The 19,270-nt window shown below is 39.3% G+C and overlaps 1 protein-coding gene and 1 pseudogene across 4 annotated transcripts in view; one reads left to right on the top strand and one right to left on the bottom strand.

Moving 5' to 3' along the window:
• The window catches only part of KIAA0825 (KIAA0825 ortholog), a 407,438-nt gene that overhangs the window by 383,879 nt on the left and 4,289 nt on the right, over window positions 1-19,270 (bottom strand). The window contains exon 2 of one of the 4 annotated variants that reach the window (XM_047731566.1): window positions 1,703-2,069. The exons of the other annotated variants lie outside the window; for them this stretch is intronic. The gene's annotated coding sequence lies outside the window, so the exon portion shown is untranslated. The remainder of the gene's footprint in view (window positions 1-1,702; window positions 2,070-19,270) is intronic. 4 annotated transcript variants of the gene reach the window in all.
• LOC125100981 (MARCKS-related protein-like) lies at window positions 10,979-11,803 on the top strand (annotated as a pseudogene).

A 19,270-nucleotide genomic window follows, 5' to 3' on the forward strand; every position in this document is an offset into this window, starting at 1 on the left:
AAGAAATAATAAGGGTTGGCAAAGATATGGAGAAAGAGGAATCTTGGACATTGTTGGTGGGAATATAAATTGATACAAGCCATTGTGGGAGACAGTATGAGGTTCCTCAAAAAACTTAAAACAGAAAAACAATATGATCCAATAACTCCACTTCTTAGTTTTTATCCAAAGAAAATGGTAACACTAATTTGAAAATATATATGCATCCCTGTTTACTGCATCATTATTTACAATAGCCAAGATATGGAAGCAGTCCAAGTGTCCACTGATAGATGAGTGGATAAAGATGTGGTATAGGGGCACCTGGGTGGCTCAGTGGGTTGAAGCCTCTGCCTTTGGCTCGGGTCATGATCTCAGGGTCTTGGGATCGAGCCACGCGTTGGTCTCTCTGCTCAGTGGGTAGCCTGCTTCTCTCTCTCTCTGCCTGCCTTTCTGCCTACTTGTGATCTCTGTCTGTCGAATAAATAAATAAAATCTTAAAAAAAAAAAAGAAGATGTGGTATGTACATACACACACACACACACACACACACACACACACACACACACACAGTGGAATATCACTTAGTCATAAAAAAAGATGAGATCTTACTCTCTGCGACATCAATGGACCTATAATGCTAAGTGAAATAAGTCACACAGAGAAAGACTAATGCCATATGATTTCAGTTATATGTGCAATCTAAAAAAACCAAATGAATGAATAAACAACAATAAAAGATGAATATGCAATCAGACCTATAAATATACAGAATAAAATGATGGCTGCCAGAGGGGAGAAGGTGGAGGGATGGACAAAATGGGTGAAGGGGAGTGGGAGATACAGGTTTCCAGCTATGGGTAAGTCAGAGAAATAAAAGGTACAGTATAAGAAATATAGTTGATGGTACTGGAACAGCACTGCATGGTGACAGATGAAAACTACACTTATGGGGAGCATAACATAATGCATAGACTTATCAAATCACTATGTTATACAGCTGATACTAGCACTGTGTATCAGTTATAATCCAATTCAAAATAAAATAAAATGGGCTACAGGGTACCTGGGGGGACTAGTTAACTGAGCATCCAATTCTTGGATTTGGCTCAGGTCGTGATTTCAGGATCCTGGGATTGAGCCCTGGATGCAGCTCTGCTCACAGCACGGAGTCTGCTTAGGGTTCTTTCTCTCTTTACCTCTGCCTCTGCCCGCAGCAATCACACACACTCTCCCCCTATCGCTCTAAAATAAATGTATCTTTAAAAAATAAAATAAGCCCTGGGAGTAGGAGATCTAAATATCATCAGGTCCCAGGGGTTCAGATAGATAGTTACCAAATCAATTTGAAGCCCTGATAAAAGAGAAGAAGAGCAGCAATTCTAGGAACAGAAAATTGACCACTTTCCAGAAGGCAGGACGTGCAGAGAAGTGATTCCGAAGTGATGTTCGGGAAGAGAGACCCCGGGGGGAGAGGCCAGCTCCCGGCAAGCGGTAGAGAAGTGGAGCACAAAATTGGAAATTTTAGAAGTCTGCTCCACTAAGAAACGTCACTCTAGTGGTTAAACGGGGGTGGAACCCTTGTGGGCACAGTGTGGTCTCAGGACCCTCAGGGTCACAGAAAGACCAGTGCTGCCTGAGTGTGGCAGAGCTCCCAGGTATCAGAGTGGGGAAGCAAGCTGAGAGACGGAGCCAAGGAGTGGGCACAGAGCTTGGGGTTACCTTAAACTGTGATCCAGGGACAGTCAGACCACTGCTCTTTGAGCAGGAACCCCACACGTGGCAGATCCAGAGAGACTCCCTCCTTCTTCCATTGGGATGAGTGGTGGAGGAGCATACAGCAGGAATCTGCTGGGTTTGGAGATTCCAAAGGGGACTGTGCACCAGAAATAGAAACTCAGGCACAGGCTGGGTGAGCTCAGAGTGCTCCTGGAGACCAGGAAGATGGGAGGGATTGACTGCTTTTCTCTGAGGGCACACTGGGAAGTGGGTCCATGAGCTCTTGGCTCATATGAGGCCCGAGATTGGGAGGCCACCATTTTCATTGGCATCCACGAAAGCTGAACGGAAAGCATTCAAGGAACAAAAGCTACGGAGAGCAAAACAGAAAAGATTACTTAAGCCAGCCCCAGGCAAGGGCAGTGTAATTCCACCTCAGGCAAAAACATTTGAGAATCATTTCAACAGGCCCCTCCCCCAGAAGATCAGCAAGAACATCAGCCAAGACCAAGTTCACCAATCAAGGAGAACTGCAGAACTCCAGAACTAGAGGAATACAGCACACAGAATTCATGGATTTTTCACATGATCCTTTAGTTTTTCAAGTTAATTTTTTTAAAATCTTATTTTTTCTTATTATATTTTAAAACTTTTTCCTCTCCTATTTAATATTTTTAACTATTTTATCTTATCAATACTTTTTTAAAAATCTTTTTAAATTTTCATTGTTATAGTCCTATTTTATCCCTACATTGTATTTAACCTTACTTTTTTGATACATATAGATTTTCTTTTTCTTTAAAATTTTGGGATCCAGTTTCTTCTAATAGATCAAAATATACCCTAAATCTAGAACATGGCTTTGTTCTTGTCTCCAGCCTAATCACATTCTTTCCTCTTTTTTTTTTAACCAACTTCTTATCAATTACTTTTTTAGAATCTTTTTTTAATTTTCATCTTTACAATCTTTTCCATCCCTTCATTGTGTTGAACCTTATTTTTGTATATATAAATAAGTTTTTCTTTCTTTAAGATTTTGGGAGTTAGTTTCATCTAAGACAAAAATACACCCAAAATCAAGTGTGTGTGTCTGTTCTATTCACTAGTCCTATATATATATATATGTATATATATATATATATTTATAATGTTTTATACATATATATAATATTTATATATTATGTATCTATTTTTTTTTCTTTTTTCCCCTTCCTCTCCCCCCAGTTTTGGGTTTCCTCTGATTTGGTTAGTGTATATTTTTCTGGGGTCAATGCTATCCTTTTACTATTTTGTTCTCTCACTCATCTATTCTTATCTGGATAAAATGAAAGTGAGTTCTTCACCACACACACAAAAAAAGAACAAGAGGCCATACCGACAGCTAGGGACCTAATCAATATGGACATTAGTAAGATGTCAGAACTAGAGTTCAGAATGATGATTATCAAGGTGCTAGCTGGCTCGACAAGGCATGGAAGATACTAGAGAATTCCTTTATGGAGAAATGAACTCCCTTTCTAGAGAAATAAATCTAAAATCTAGCCAAGTTGAAATTAAAAAAGCTGTAAAATAAATGGAGGCTCTTACTAGGATAAATGAGGCAAAAGAGAAAATTAGTGATATAGAAGGCCAAATGATGGAGAATTAAGAAGCTGAGTAAAAGAGAGAAAAACAACTACTGGACCAAGAGGGGAGAATTCGAGAGGTAAGTGATACCATAAGACAAGACAATATTAGAATAATTGGGATCCCAGAGGAAGAAGAGAGAGAGAGGGGGGCAGGAGATAAATTGGAGCGAATTATAGCAGAGAATTTTCCTAATTTGGCAATGGAACAAGCATCAAAATCCAGGAGGCATGGGGCGCCTGAGTGGCTCAGTGGGTTTAAGCCTCTGCCTTTGGCTTGGGTCATGATCCCAGGGGTCCTGGGATTGAGCCCCACATTGGGCTCTCTGCTCCACAGGGAGGCTGCTTTCTCCTCTCTCTCTCTGCCTGCCTCTCTGCCCACTCATGATCTCTGTCTGTCAAATAAATAAATAAAATCTTAAAAAAATAAAACAAGACAAAATCCAGGAGGCACAGAGAATCCCCCTCAAAATCAATAAAAATAGGTCCACACCCTGTCATCTAATAGTAAACTTACAAGTCTCAGTGACAAAGAGAAAATCCTGAAAGCAGCTCGGAACAAGAGATCTGTAACATACAACAGTAGAAATATTAGATTGGCAGCAGACCTATCCACACAGATCTGGCAGGACAGAAAGGACTGGCATGATATATTCTGAGCACTAAAAGAGAAAAATATGCAGCCAAGAATACGATATCCAGCTAGACTGTCACTGAAAATAGAAGAAGAGATTAAAAAGCTTCCAGGACAAACAAAAACTAAAAGAATTAGCAAACACCAAACCAATCCTACAAGAAATATTGAAAGGGGTCCTCTAAGCAAAGAGAGAACCTAAAAGTAACAGACCAGAGACAATATAGAGTAACAGTCACCTTACAGGCAATACAATGGCACTAAATTCATATCTTTCAATAGTTACCCTGAATGTAAATGGGCTAAATCCCCCAATCCAAAGACGCAGGGTACCAGAATGGATTAAAAAAAAACAATACGCATTGATATGCTGTCTACAAGAAACTCATTTTAGACCCGAAGACACCTCCAGATTTAAAGTGAGGGGTTGGAAAACAATGTACCATGCTAATGGAAATCAGAAGAAAGCTGGGGTGGCAATCCTTATATCAGATCAATTAGATTTTAAGCCAAAGGCTATAATAAAAGATGAGGAAGGACACTATATCATATTCAAAGGGTCTGCCCAACAAGACCACCTAACAATTTTAAATATCTATGCCCCTAACATGGGAGCAGCCAATTATATAAACCAATTAATAACAAAATCAAAGAAATACATTGACAATAATACAATAATAGTAGGGGAATTTAATACTCCCCTCACTGAAATGGACAGATCATCTAGCAAAAGATCAACAAGGAAATAAAGGCCTTAAATGACACACTGGACCAGAGGGACATCACAGATATATTTAGAAAATTCCATCCCAAAACAACAGAATACATATTCTTCTGTAGTGCACAAGGAACATTCTCCAGAACAGATCATATTCTAGGTCACAAAGCAGGTCTTAACCAGTACCAAAAGACTGGGATAATTCCTTGCATATTTTCAGCCAACAATGCTTTGAAACTAGAACTCAATCACAAGAGGAAAGTTGGAAAGAATGCAAATACAGGGAGGCTAAAGAGCATCCTACTAAAGAATGAATGGGTCAACCAGGAAATTAAAGAAGAAATTAAAAAATTCGTGGAAACAAATGAAAATGAAAACACAACTGTTCAAAATCTCTGGGGCACAGCAAAGGAGGTCCTGAGAGGAAAGTATACAGCAATACAAGCCCTTCTCAAGAAACAAGAAAGGTCTCAAGTACACAACCTAACCCTGCCCCTAAAGAAGCTGGACAAAGAAGAGCAAAGAAAGCATAAACCCAGCAGGAGAAGAAATAATAAAAGATCAGAGTAGAAATCAATGAAATAGAAACCAAATGAACAGGGACGCCTGGATGGCTCAGTGGGTTAAGCCTCTGCCTTCGGCTAAGGTCATGATCCCCAGGTCCTGTGATTGAGCCCCACATCGGGCTCTCTGCTCAGTGGGAAGCCTGCTTCCCCCTCTCTCTCTGCCCACCTCCCTGCTTACTTGTGATCTCTCTCTGTCAAATAAATTAATAAAATATAAAAAAAAAAAAAAAACAAAAGAACAGTAGAGGAAATCAATGAAACTAGGAGCTGGTTTATTTAAAGAATTAATAAGATTGATAAACTCCTGGCCAGCCTTATCAAAAAGAAAAGAAAAAGCCCCCAAATTAATAAAATCATGAAGGAAAAAGAAACTATCAAAACCAACACCAAAGAAATACAAACAATTATAAGAACATATTATGAGCAACTATATGCCAGCATATTTGACAATCTGGAAGAAAAGGATGCATTCCTAGAGACATATAACCTACCAAAACTGAACCAGAAAGAAAGCAAACCTGAACACATAACCAGTAAGGAGATTGAATCAGTCATCAAACTCCCAACAAACAAGAGCCCAGGGCCAGACGGCTTCCCAGGGAAATTCTACCAAACACTTAAAGAAGAATTAATACCTATTCTCCTGAAACTGTCCCAAAAAATAGAGATGAAAGGAAAACTTCCAAACTCATTTTATGAGGCCAGAATTACCTTGAACCCAAAACCAGACAAAGACCCCATCAAAAAGGAGAATTACAAACCAATATCCCTGATAAACATGGATGCAAAAATTCTTACCAAAATACTAGCCAATAGGATCCAACAATACATTCAAAAGATTATTCACCATGACCAACTGGGTTTTATTCCTGGGCTGCAAGGTTGGTTCAACATCCATAAATCAATCAATGTGATACAATACATTAATAAAAGAAAGAACTAGAACCATATGATACTCCCAATAGATGTTGAAACAGCATTTGACAAAGTACACCATCCTTTTTTTTTTTTTAATTTTATTTTTATTTTTATTTTTTTTTATTTATTTGACAGAAAGAGAGATCACAAGTAGACAGAGAGGCAGGCAGAGAGAAGGGAGAAGCAGGCCCCCTGCCGAGCAGAGAGCCCGATGTGGGGCTCCATCCCAGGACCCTGAGATCATGACCAGAGCTGAAGGCAGAGGCTTAACCCACTGAGCCACCCACGCACCCTTACACTATCCTTTTTTGATCAAAACTCTTCAGAGTTTAGGCATAGAGGGTACACCTCAGTATCATCAAAGCCATCTATGAAAAACCCACAGCGAATATCATCCTTAATGGGGAAAATCTGAGAGCTTTTCACCTAAGGTCAGGAACATGGCAGGGATGTCCACTATCACCACTGCTATTCAACATAGTACTAAAAGTACTAGAAGTACTAGCCTCAGCAAACAGACAACAAAAAGAAATTAAAGGCATCCAAATTGGCAAACTCTCACCCTTTGCAGATGATATGATACTTTATGTGGAAAACTCAAGAGATTCCACTCTAAAACTTCTAGAACTCATACAGGAATTCAGTAAAGTGTCAGGATATAAAATCAATGCACAGAAATCAGTTGCATTTCTATACACCAACAGCAAGAAAGAAGAAAGAGAAATTAAGGAGTTGATCCCATTTGTAATTGCTCCCAAAACCATAAGATACCTAGGAATAAACCTAATAAAAGAGGCAAAGAATCTGTACTCAGAAAACTATAAAGTACTCATCAAAGAATGGGCGCCTGGGTGGCTCAGCGGGTTAAGCCACCGCCTTCGGTTCAGGTCATGATCTCAGGGTCCTGGGATCGAGTCCCACATCGGGCTCTCTGCTCGGCAAGAAGCCTGCTTCCCTCTCTCTCTCTGCCTGCCTCTCCGTCTACTTGTGATCTCTCTCTGTCAAATAAATAAATAAAAATCTTTAAATAAAAAAAAATAAAAAATAAAAAAAAAGAAAATGAGGAAGACAAAAACAAATAGAAGAGTGTTCCATGCTCATGGATTGGAAGAACAAATATTGTGAAAATGTCTATGCTACCTAAAGCAACCTATACATTTAATGTAATCCCTATCAATTTACCATAAATTTTTTTCTAAGAAATGGAACAAATAATCCTAAAATTTATATGGAATCAGAAAAAAACCCGAATAGCCAGAGGAATGTTGAAAAAGAAAGCCAAAGTTGGTGGCATCACAATTCCAGACTTCCAGCTCTATGACAAAGCTGTCATCATCAAAACAGTATGGTACTGGCACAAAAACAGACACACAGATCAATCAAACAGAATAGAGAATCCAGAAATAGACCCTCAACTCTATGGTCAACTAATCTTGGACAAAGCAGGAAAGAATCTCCAATGGAAAAAAGACAGTTTTCTTTAACAAATGGTGTTGGGAAAATTGGACAGCCACACGCAGAAGAATGAAATTGGACCATTTCCTTACAACCCACACACAAATGTAGACTGAAAATGGATGAGACACCTCAATGTGAGACAGGAATCCATCAAAATCCTTCAGGAAAACACAGGCAGCAACCTCTTCGACCTCAGCCGCAGCAACTTCTTCCTAGAAACATGGCCAAAGGCAAGGGAAACAACGGCAAAAATGAACTCTTGGGACTTCATGCACAGTGAAGGAAACAGTCAACAAAACCAAAAGACAACTGACAGAATGGGAGAAGAATTTGCAAATAACATATCAGATAAAGGGCTAGTATCCAAAATCTATAAAGAATTCATCAAACTCAACACCCAAAGAACAAATAATCCAATCAAGAAATGGGCAGAAGACATGAAGAGACATTTCTGCAAAGAAGACATCCAAATGGCCAACAGACACATGAAAAAGTGCTCAATATCACTCAGCATCAGAGAAATGCAAATCAAAACCACAGTGAGGGGGGCGCCTGGGTGGCTCAGTGGGTTAAGCCGCTGCCTTCGGCTCAGGTCATGATCTCAGGGTCCTGGGATCGAGTCCCGCATCGGGCTCTCTGCTCGGCAGGAAGCCTGTTTCCCTCTCTCTCTCTCTCTCTGCCTGCCTCTCCGTCTACTTGTGATCTCTCTCTGTCAAATAAATAAATAAAATCTTAAAAAAAAAAAAAAAAAAACACAGTGAGATACCACCTCACACCAGTCAGGAATGGCTAAAATTAACAAGTCAAGAAATGACAGATGCTGGCGAGGATGCAGAGAAAGGGAACCCTCACACACTGTTATTGGGAATGCAAGCTGGTGCAGCCACTCTGAAAAACAGTATGAAGGTTCCTCAAAAAGTTGAAAATAGAGGTACCTACGACCCAGCAATCGCACTACTGGGTATTTATCCTAAAGACACAAATGTAGTGATCCGAAGGGGCACATGCACCCGAATGTTTATAGCAGCAATGTTCACAATAGCCAAACTATGGAAAGAACCTAGATGTCCATCCAACAGATGAATGGATAAAGAAGATGAGGTATATATACACACAATGGAATATAACATAGCCATCCAAAAAAATGAAATCATGTCATTTGCAATGACGTGGATAGAACCAGAGGGTATTATGCTAAGTGAAATAAGTCAATCAGAAAAAGCCAATTATCATATAATCTCTTTGATATGAAGAATTTGAGAGGCAAGGCGGGCAGTCGTGGGGGTAGGGAAGGAAAAAATGAAACAAGATGGGATTGGGAGGGTGACAAACCATAAGAGACTCTGAATCTCATGAAACAAATTGAGAGCTGCAGGGGGATGGGGGAGGAGGGATAGGGTAGCTGCATTATGGACATTGGGGAGGGTATGTGCTATGGTGAATATTGTGAAATGTATAAGCCTGATGATTCACAGACCTGTACCCCTGAGGCAAATAACACATTACATATTAATTTAAAAATCTAAAAATAAATAAATAAAATAAAATAAGCCTCAAAGAAAAAACACAGGAATCATAAAAAATATAGCAAAATGGAAAATGTACACCAAACCATACTAATAAGTATATTAAATATGAATGGTCTAAACACCTAAATCAAAAGGCAGAAATTATCAATGTAAGAGGTGCCTGGCTTGTTCAGTCAGTACAGCATGTGACTCTTCATCTCAGGGTTGTGAGTTTGAGCCCCATGTTTGATGTAGACATTACTGAAAAATAAAAATCTTTAAAAAAAAATTAAAATTAGGGTCCCTGGATAGCTAAGTCACATAAGCGTCTGCCTTCAGCTCAGGTCATGATCCCAGTGTACTGGGATCAAGACCTCCATCAGGCTCCCTGCTTAGCATGGAGTCTGCTTCTCCCTCTACCCCTCACCCCCTGCTTGTACTCTCTCTCTGTCTCTCTCTCTCTCTCTCTCTCTCTCTCTCTCTCATACTCTCTCTCAAATAAATAAAAAATAACTTAAAATTTTAAAATTAAAATAAGAAATAAATCATCAAAGTAGATAAAAAAGCAACATCCTACCATGTGTGGTCTACAAAAATGTATCTTACATTCAGTGACAAAAAACAGATTCAAAGTAAAAAAACCGAAAAAGGTATTCCATGCAAACAGTAACTTTATTATAGCTAGAGTTTCTGCACTTCTATCAAACAAAATAGGCTTTAAAAAATAGTATTTGAGGGGCACCAGGCTGGCTAGTTGGTAGAACATGCAACTCTTAATCTCAGGGTCATGAATTTGAGCCCCACGTTGGGCCTGGAGCCTACTTAAGAAGAATATATAAATTTTTAAAAAATGGTATTTGAGAAAAATAGTATATTTCAAAATGATCAAAGGGTTAGTACATCAGAAAAAAATTTAATGCTTATGAATGTATATGCACCTAAAACAAAGAATCAAAATCAGTGAAGCAAAAAATGACATAACTGAAAAAAGAAATAACCCATTTAGCAACTAGAGTTGGATATTTGAATAGTCTCCTATCAAAAACTGATAGAACTGAAAATCAGCAAGAGTATTAGAAAATATTGTTCACCTACTTAACATAACTCTTATATAGTCACTCAGTCAGATGGCACAATACATATTTTCTTTCAAATGTCAAAAACTATTTTCTAAAATAGACCATATACCAGGTCATAAAATAAGTCTAAATATATTTTAAATAGGATCATAAGAAGTATATTCTATGAGTACAACACAATTAAAGGGGCGCCTGGGTGGCTCAGTGGGTTAAGCCTCTTCCTTCAGCTCAGGTCATGATCCCAGGGTCCTGGGATCGAGCCCCGCATCGGGCTCTCTGCTCAGCAAGGAGCCTGCTTCCCCCTCTCTCTCTGCCTGCCTCTCTGCCTACTTGTGATCTCTGTCTGTCAAATAAATAAATAAAATCTTTAAAAAAAAAGAACATAATTAGAAATCAGTAAATGGAAGAAATCTGCAAAATCCTCAATATTTAGAAGTTAAAGAATACACTTCTAAAGAAGTCAAAAAAGAAATCACAAGGGATTAAAAAAAATTTTACTGAATCATAGTCAAAACACAACACGTCAGGTATTATGGGATATAGAGAAAGCAGTGTATAGGGCATTCTGACGCAGAGCGGATTGGTGGGAGGCGCAGCTAGCGGGTTGGCGTGGGTACCCAGAGGGGGCGCTGCTCATTTCCCACCTTCCCCAGTCCCCTCCTCCTCTGGCACAAGCCCCGCCCCTCTGGAGGCCAGGCTCACCTGGCAGAACTATTCTCTGTGGCACGGTGAGCCCAGAGTGGCTGTGGGCACCCCAGCAGAACCCCCCCATCATGGGCAGCCAGAACTCCAAGGCTCCCTGAGGCAACGTGACCACCAAGGTGGCAGCAGGCGTTCCCCACCTAAGGCCAAAGGACAGGGGAATGACCAGGTGAAAAGCAATAGAGACTTATACCCCAAGGGTGAAGGGTAATCTCCCCCTGTGAACAGAGCAGTTAGCCAGGGCCACTGGTGACATCATTCAGCCAGCAACCCCTAGCCAGGGCGCTGAAGTCAAGGGGGTTGCCCCCCCCAAGAACACCCTGCAAAAGAAATTCTCTTTCAAGAAGCCTTTCAAGGGCGCCTGGGTGGCTCAGTGAGTTGAGCCTCTGCCTTCAGCTCAGGTCATGGTCTCGGGGCCCTGGGACCGAGCCCCACATTGGGGTCTCTGATCAGCGAGGAGCCTGCTTCCCCCTCTCTCTCTGCCTGCCTCTCTGCCTACTTGTGATCTCTCTCTCTCTGTCAAATAAATAAAATCTTAAAAAGAAGAAGAAGAAGAAGAAGAAGAAGAAGAAGAAGAAGAAGAAGAAGAAGCCTTTCAAATTGAGTGCTCTGTCCTTTAAGAGAAATCTGAAGTGGAGGGGGGGGGATGATTTGTGTGCTTCCTCACCCACAGAGGAAGAACAGGAGCAGGGGGAGATCGGTCCCTGCAGTGAAGAAGTCACAGCCCAGGAAGGGAAGGCTATTGTCACCCATGAGAGCCAGGAGCCCCAGGCCAAGGGGGTAGTGTTGCCTCCAAGGGAGGGGACACAGAAGAGGTAGGGCCCCACGCTACAGAGCCGTCCACTCACTCCAGGCAGAAGAGTGGCCATATAACTGCCAGGGAGCAGAAGGAGTAGCTGGGTAAGGGCAAGTGGGTGATCTCTAAGCTTCAAAGACTGTGCTGTCCTTGTGAGGTCACTGCCTGCACGTGGTGCAATACCCTTTCATGGTGAAAAACACTCAACAAATTAGGAATAGAACCCACAGTTGACCTCATACTTAATGGTAAAAGGCTGAAAGCTTTGCCCTTAACATCAGGAAAAAGACAAGAAGGTCCATTTTTAACTCTTCTATTCAACACTGTCCTGGAAGTTCTAGTCAAGGCCATTAGGCAAGAAAGTAAATAAAAGGCATCCAGATTTGAAAGGAAGAAGTAAAAATATCTTCATTTATAGATGACATGATCTCATATGTAGAAAACTCTAAGGAATTCTTTAAAAAAAAAAATCCAAAATACTGGAGTTAAATATATTTAACAAAGTTTGTAAAACATCAGACTAATAAACAAAAATCAATTTTATTTCTATATGCTAGCACTGAAGTGAACTGAATTTGAAAAAGTTAGGAAAACAATTTCATTTACAACAGCATCAACTAGAACAGAATAGTTTGGAAAAATTTAACAAAAGGGGTGCAAGACATTCATTTCATAGTACAAAACCTCATTTCAAAAACCTGACATAGACCTAAATAAATGAAAAGTCCATGTCTTATGGACTGAAAGATATAATAATGTTAAAGCGGCAAAACCTCCTAAATCAACGTACAGAATGAATGCAATCCCTATCAAAATCTCAGCTGCTTATTTTGCAGAAATTAACAAACTGGTCTTAAAATTCAGATGGAAATGCCCGGAACCCAGAATAGCAAAAACAGTCTTGAAAAAGAACAAAGAGAAGTCACATTTCCCATTTTTCCAAGCTTACCATAGAGCTTCATAATCAAGACTTAAGGAGAGACATATAATGAATGGAATAGAATTTATAGTCCAGTATTAAACCCCTGCATGTACAGTTGACTTTTTATGAGAATTTCAAGAAAATTCAATAGGAAAAGGTAAGTCTTTTCAAAAAATGTTGGTGAGACAACTAAATATCAACATCCAAAAGAACTGTCAGACTCTTCGATCACAAGGTATACAAAAATTAACTCAAAATTGACCAAACACCTAAATATAAGCACCGAAGAACAGAAAATTTTTAAAAGAAATCACTGGTAAAACTCTCCTTGGCCTTAGGTTAGGCAATGGTTTCTTAAATAAAACACCAAAAGCAGAATCAACAAAAGAAAAAAACAGGTAAACTGGATTTCATAAAAATTAAAACTCTGTGCTTCAAAGGACACCATCAATAAAATGAAACAATAATCTATAGAATGGGAGAAAATGTTTGCGAATCAAATATTTCATAAGGGAATAGTACCCCAGGACCTATAAAGATTATAGCTCAACAATAAAATGACAAGTAATTCAATTTAAAAAAGGCAAAGGATTTGAACAGACATTTCTCCAAGGATATAAAAATGGCCAATAAGTAAGTTAAATGATGCTCACCATTATTAGCTAAAAGTAAATTGAGACCACAAAAGATACCACTTCACAACTCACTAGAATGACTATAATCAAAAGAAAGACGATAACAAGTATTGGGGAAGATGTGGAGAAACCAAAACCCGCAGAATCTGCTAGTGGGAAAGTAAACATCTCTCCCTCATCCTGTCTGTGGGAATATTTCCTTAACAGCACTTTGAATTTTGTAATTATTTTTGTAATATCTCCCGTTAAGACCGAAAGCACATGAAAACTCTTTACTTCACTTAAGTGTACTAGTTAGGGCGCCAGTCATTCTGTGCTATCTGTAATCACTGATTTGCTTACAACTCCCAACCCACTAAAGTGAATCTCTTTTTTAAGATTTTGTTTGAGAGGGGTACCTGGGTGGCTCAGTGGGTTAAAGCCTCTGCCTTCGGCTCAGGTCATGGTCCCAGGGTTCTGGGATTGAGCCCTACATAGGGCTCTCTGCTCAGTGGGAAGCCTACTTCCCCTTCTTTTTTTTTTTTTTTAAAGATTTTATTTATTTGTCAGAGAGAGAGGAGAGCGAGCGAGCAAAGGCAGACAGAATGGCAGGCAGAGGCAGAGGGAGAAGCAGGCTCCCCGCCAAGCAAGGAGCCCGATGTGGGACTCGATCCCAGGACGCTGGGATCATGACCTGAGCCGAAGGCAGCTGCTTAACCAACTGAGCCACCCAGGCGTCCCACCTGCTTCCCCTTCTTTCTCTGCCTGTCTCTCTGCCTACTTGTGATCTCTGTCTGTTAAATAAATAAATAAAATCTTTTAAAAAAATTTTTGTTTGAGAGAAAGAGAGCACCAGTGAGTATGCGTGTGCTTGCATGAGTGAGGGGGAAGAACAGAGGGAGAGAATCTTTAAGCAGACTCCCCAGTGTGTGTGTGGCGGGGGTGGGCACTGGATGCCATGACCCATGAGATCATGGCCTAGCTGAGGCCAAGAGTCCAACGCTTAACTGACTGAGGCACCCAGGTGCCCTTAGACTGAATCTTCGTAAGATCGGACTGTGCCATCTTAATTTTTGCATCTTAGTACCAAATCAAGTGGTACACAGAGGAAGCACAAAGGAGAAGTTAAAGTGATGCTAAAGTGTGGTACACAGATCTTTGATGGAGTCCCAGTATTCTTTCATGGGATTCAAAAGTTCAAAACTGTTTTCATAATAATACGACATATGACATTCACTAGGTCTGACATTTGTACTAATCATGCAAAAGCAATGATGCCCAGGCCCAGACTGCTATCCCCAAACTGTGTTAGTTGTATGTTTTCTATTGCTGTTATAATTACTTCCCACAAATTTACTGTCAGAAAACCACAGAAATACATTATCTTACAGTTCTCTAGGTTAGAAGTCTTAAAATGGGTCTCACCAGGCTAAAAGGAAATGGTCAGGAGAGTTGCATTCCTTTCGGGAAGCTCTGAAGAGGATGCATTGTTTCCTTGCATTTGTAGCTTTTAGAAGCTGCTCTCCATTCCTTGGCTCATGGCCCACTTCCTTCATTTTCTATTTAGCTCTGTGGGTTGAGTCCTTTTCATATTGGATTACTGTGAATTCCTCTTCAGCCTCCTTCTTCCACTTTTGAGAACCACTGTGATTACACTGGACCAATTTGGATAATCCAGGATAATCTCAATATTTTAAGGTAAACTGATTAGCATCTTAAATTCAGTGTAAAATTGTGCTATAACCTAACATAGTCACAGGTTCCAGGGATCAGGATGTAGGCATCTGGGGGCAGGGGGGGACATTATCCTGCTTACCATGTCGTCATATTTTTTCACAGCTACAATAAAAAGCAAAGCCAGGTTTACTTAGCAATGTCTTCAATGAGGCAGTAAAAATTAGTAATGTTATTAGATCAACCTTTGAGTACACCACACATTTTTTTCAAAATTAACCAATTTGAGCTCTCACTTCAAGGAAAACTTTAGACAGCATTTGCTGTCAATCTGAAATTAGAGTTTTCAAAGCAAAAGTAAGAAGTCTGGAAAATTCACATACTGTAAGATGGACAGATTCCTAATATTTTTAAATTTTCCTGATGAGACTGCAGATAATATCAATAGGATTTTTTGATAACATAATGAAATGCATTATGATTTGGAAGATCAGCTTACCTCAATGAATCAGTATTTGCACATGGCCAGTGCATTATATAACAAAAATCACATGATTGTAAAAGAGTCATTAAAAATGCAAGACGGACCAAGGACATTTTAAAGTTACAGATTACAAAAAGTTCAGTGATAGGGTTTCAGATATCACATTGTAATTCAACTTTAAGAAACCACCACTTAGTAAATTTAGGTATAGGATCAAAGAAAAACATTCCACAATTATCTGAAAAGGCCACTAAAATACTCCTTTCTTTTCCAACTGCAAGTCTGTATAAGGTTGCATTTTGTTCACTTACTTCAACTCAAAACAACATATCACAACAGTGTGAATAGAAGAGCAGATCTGAGAATTCAGCTCTCTTCAAGCCAGACATTAAAGACAATGCAAAAAACATGGAATGATGTCATTCTTCCACAAAAACTTTCTTTGGGAAAATATTATCATTTTTTAAAAATGCTCTATATGTTAACACATAAGGCTTTATTTATTTGAATTAACTACTTTTTAAAAAGTTAATTTTAATTTATAATATAATAAAGGTAAGTAGAAAGAATTACATACATAAAAACTCTTTATGAGGTCAATAGTAATTTTTAAGAATGTAAAAGCCTTCTAAACTAAAAGTTTGAGAACTGCTGAGGAAGATAAATGATAAAGTCCCAGAAAGGTCATGATCAGATAAAAGCTCATCAAAGGAATAAGCTTAGGCAGCCTCACTGATACCAGGGTAGAGAAGGTCACGTAAGAAGAGGGCATGGAAGGAGGGCTCCATATACAAAGAGCCCCAAACTCTTTTCCAGTCAAATCTGTGATTAGCAGACAGAGTTCACCCCTGAGGAGCTAAATAGCCCACAGGCATTTTTGAGAGCAGTTATGAATAGAAAATGAAATAATTGATGCTTTACCAAATTACAAAGGAATAAATCATCACCTGGATTATACAACAAATTTCCATTTAAAAATATTATTTAGTGAACTGGAGTCTAAAAAAACAAGGAACATGAGTAAAGAATGTCATGACAATGAAACAAAGAATAATATTCACTGGTATTAGTAAAACCTAAGACTTCTTCAGTGGAATGCACCTCAAAATAGCTCGTATCACTCCTCAATTTAAATTAGGTAAACTTCAGACTTACACTGTTGGAATTAGCTGCGTTCCCCAAAGGGAACATGGAAAGTAATTTCAGGTGATATGGCATGGCTGCTAACTGCTAGAAACAACTTCAGCTGTACAACCTCTGAATGGTCAGAGAAGAGTCTTTTCAGTAAATCTTAGCAAGCAAATAATGTAAGTGACAGAAAAGGATGGCCATATTAACCAACTAGAAAATAGAGTAATTATGTCCCCTAAATAGAGCAAACAGTAAGTCTTTTCTTGGAAGCATGATGAAAAAGAGCCCTAAATTTAGATTCTTAAGACCTTTTGGCTCAAGACACATGTTTCCTGAGTTATCTGGTCAAGTTAAAATACCTCTTTAATCTTCATTTCCTCATGTAGGGTATGAAAGTTAGTCTAAATCTCTTGCTTTAAAATTCAACTCTAGGAGCACCTGGGTGGCTCAGCGGGTTAAAGCCTCTGCCTTCGGCTCAGGTCATGATCCCAAGGTCCTGGGATGGAGCCCCACATCGGGCTCTCTGCTCAGCAGGGAGCCTGCTTCCCTTCCTCTCTCTGCCTGCCTCTCTGCCTACCTGTGATCTCTGTCTGTCAAATAGATGAATAAAATCTTTAAAAAAAAAAAAATTCAACTCTAATTCACAGTAACAAACACATTTTATATTTAAGTCCTAAAGCCACTTTACATCTAAAATAAAAATGCAGGCTAGTAATCACCAAATTGATGGATTATAACCTGCCGTTTGAAAAGCACTGAACTGACTGATGTCTACAGTTGCTTATTAAGAACAACAAAAGAGTGTAGAGGTGACCTAGTAAAGCATAATATCATGATCTTTTTAACCACAGAAGTATCTTTGGGGAGGAAGAAAAATGGATATTCACATTTGGGCTAATGTTTAAACTATGGACATTAACATTACTCAGGTTTTGGGGATTTTGTATTTACTGGCTACCTGAATTTAGAAATGTAAACAGCATATTGTTTACCTCATGTCAAAAAATCAGTTGCTTAGGTAATGTTTTATTTCTGTTATTTGGAACTTTTGATTGCTTAGCTGCTCTCTGGCTAACAAAAGTATACTACAAAATATAAGAAGTTGTTCATCTAAGAACATGTGCCTCTGAGACTGTACCTTTCTTAGAAGTTGGGGCAAGCAGTAAAAGTCTAGAGTTGAAATTTAAACACACCTGTGAATGTTAGCATGTGACAACTACTAGTTATTTTTACTAAGAGCTATCATCATATTGAGCACTGTGGAAGCATGGGATTCCTCTAATAGATGATTTTGGAACACATATTCCCCATTGGCCCACTGAAGCTTTTCTCGAATGGTGTGGCAGTTTGACATTCTTTTCACTTTCTTTCCACCTCTCCCTTTCTCCTTTCCTGCTCTTCTTCCTCAAGGCAGGTTGTCTGATCTGCCTTGAGGCCTGGAGGCACTTCCATCCTGCTCTTGCTCCCTTCTCTTTTATCCTTCACAGGCCTTTTCCCCAGTAAGCGTCTAGCACATCTAATCCCCTCTTAGTATCTGCTTCTCTGGGAATCTGAGTCAACAAAGAAAGCGTTTACAAGTCCAACCACCTTATTAAACTGTATGCATCATTATTTAATCTTCACACAAGGCTTATGAATACCTTATTACTATTTCCATTTTACAAATAAGGAAACAAACACTAAGAGCAAAAAGTAACTTTCCCAGAGTCTGTCACAACTAGTGACAAACCTAGGATTTGAACTGTTTGACTTCACAGTTGGAGCCCCAGACCTTATTTTATTTAAGTAGCATCTATACGCAGTGTTGAGCCCAACCCGGGGCTCAAAATCACGACCCTAAGATCAAGTTCTGAGCTAAAATCAAGAGTTGGACACTTAATCGACTGAGCCACCCAGGTGTCCCCCACCTTATTTTAAAGTAATTAGGTTATATTAAACCACAACAAAACTAGACAAATCCCTAATAACATTTTTCTGATGCCTGTGTGCTTTCACACACTATCACACTTAATTCTGATAAATTTGTAAAGTGGATATTACCACTTGACAAATGAACAAATTGGGGCTCAAAGAACGTAAGTAACTCTTCCCAGAACATATGTAAGTCCATGAATTTGAGCTTATATGCGTGTCTTCTCTGAATTCAGGTACTTTACATTGTACTGCTTTCCCTAATCAAAATGACACTGTCTTTTGTCTGTTAGTTTTAGCTAGTTTTCTTGAGGATGTTATTCAGCAAAGAATCCACCAAATGATTTAAACAGCTAGGTATGTTTCATAGACGTACACATTACAGATACACTATTAGCAATTTATTTCCTGAGCCACCTCTCTCCTTATCTACTTGTTCTTTAACCAAAATTTATAAGGAAATAGCTGGAGCACTGTTTCAAAACCTGTCTCCAATAACATATCAGCAGTTGAGCCTGAGAGACAGTGTTCTTTTCATACTTCCAGAGGCTTTTTTTTTTTTTTAAGATTTTATTTATTTTTTTGACAGAGAGAAACCGCAAGTAGGCAGAGAGGCAAGCAGAGAGAGAGAGAGGAGGAAGCAGGCTCCCTGCAGAGCAGAGAGCCTGACGCGGGGCTCGATCTCAGGACCCTGAGATCATGACCTGAGCTGAAGGCAGAGGCTTAACCCACTGAGCCACCCAGGCGCCCCTCCAGAGGCATTTTAATATTACTATGCTGATTGTTACCTTTATCCTTGATTCAACTGCAGTCTTTCCACTGTACCACTCA

Source organism: Lutra lutra, chromosome 5, assembly GCF_902655055.1.
Source record: "Lutra lutra chromosome 5, mLutLut1.2, whole genome shotgun sequence".
Classification (NCBI taxonomy): Eukaryota; Metazoa; Chordata; class Mammalia; order Carnivora; family Mustelidae; genus Lutra; species Lutra lutra.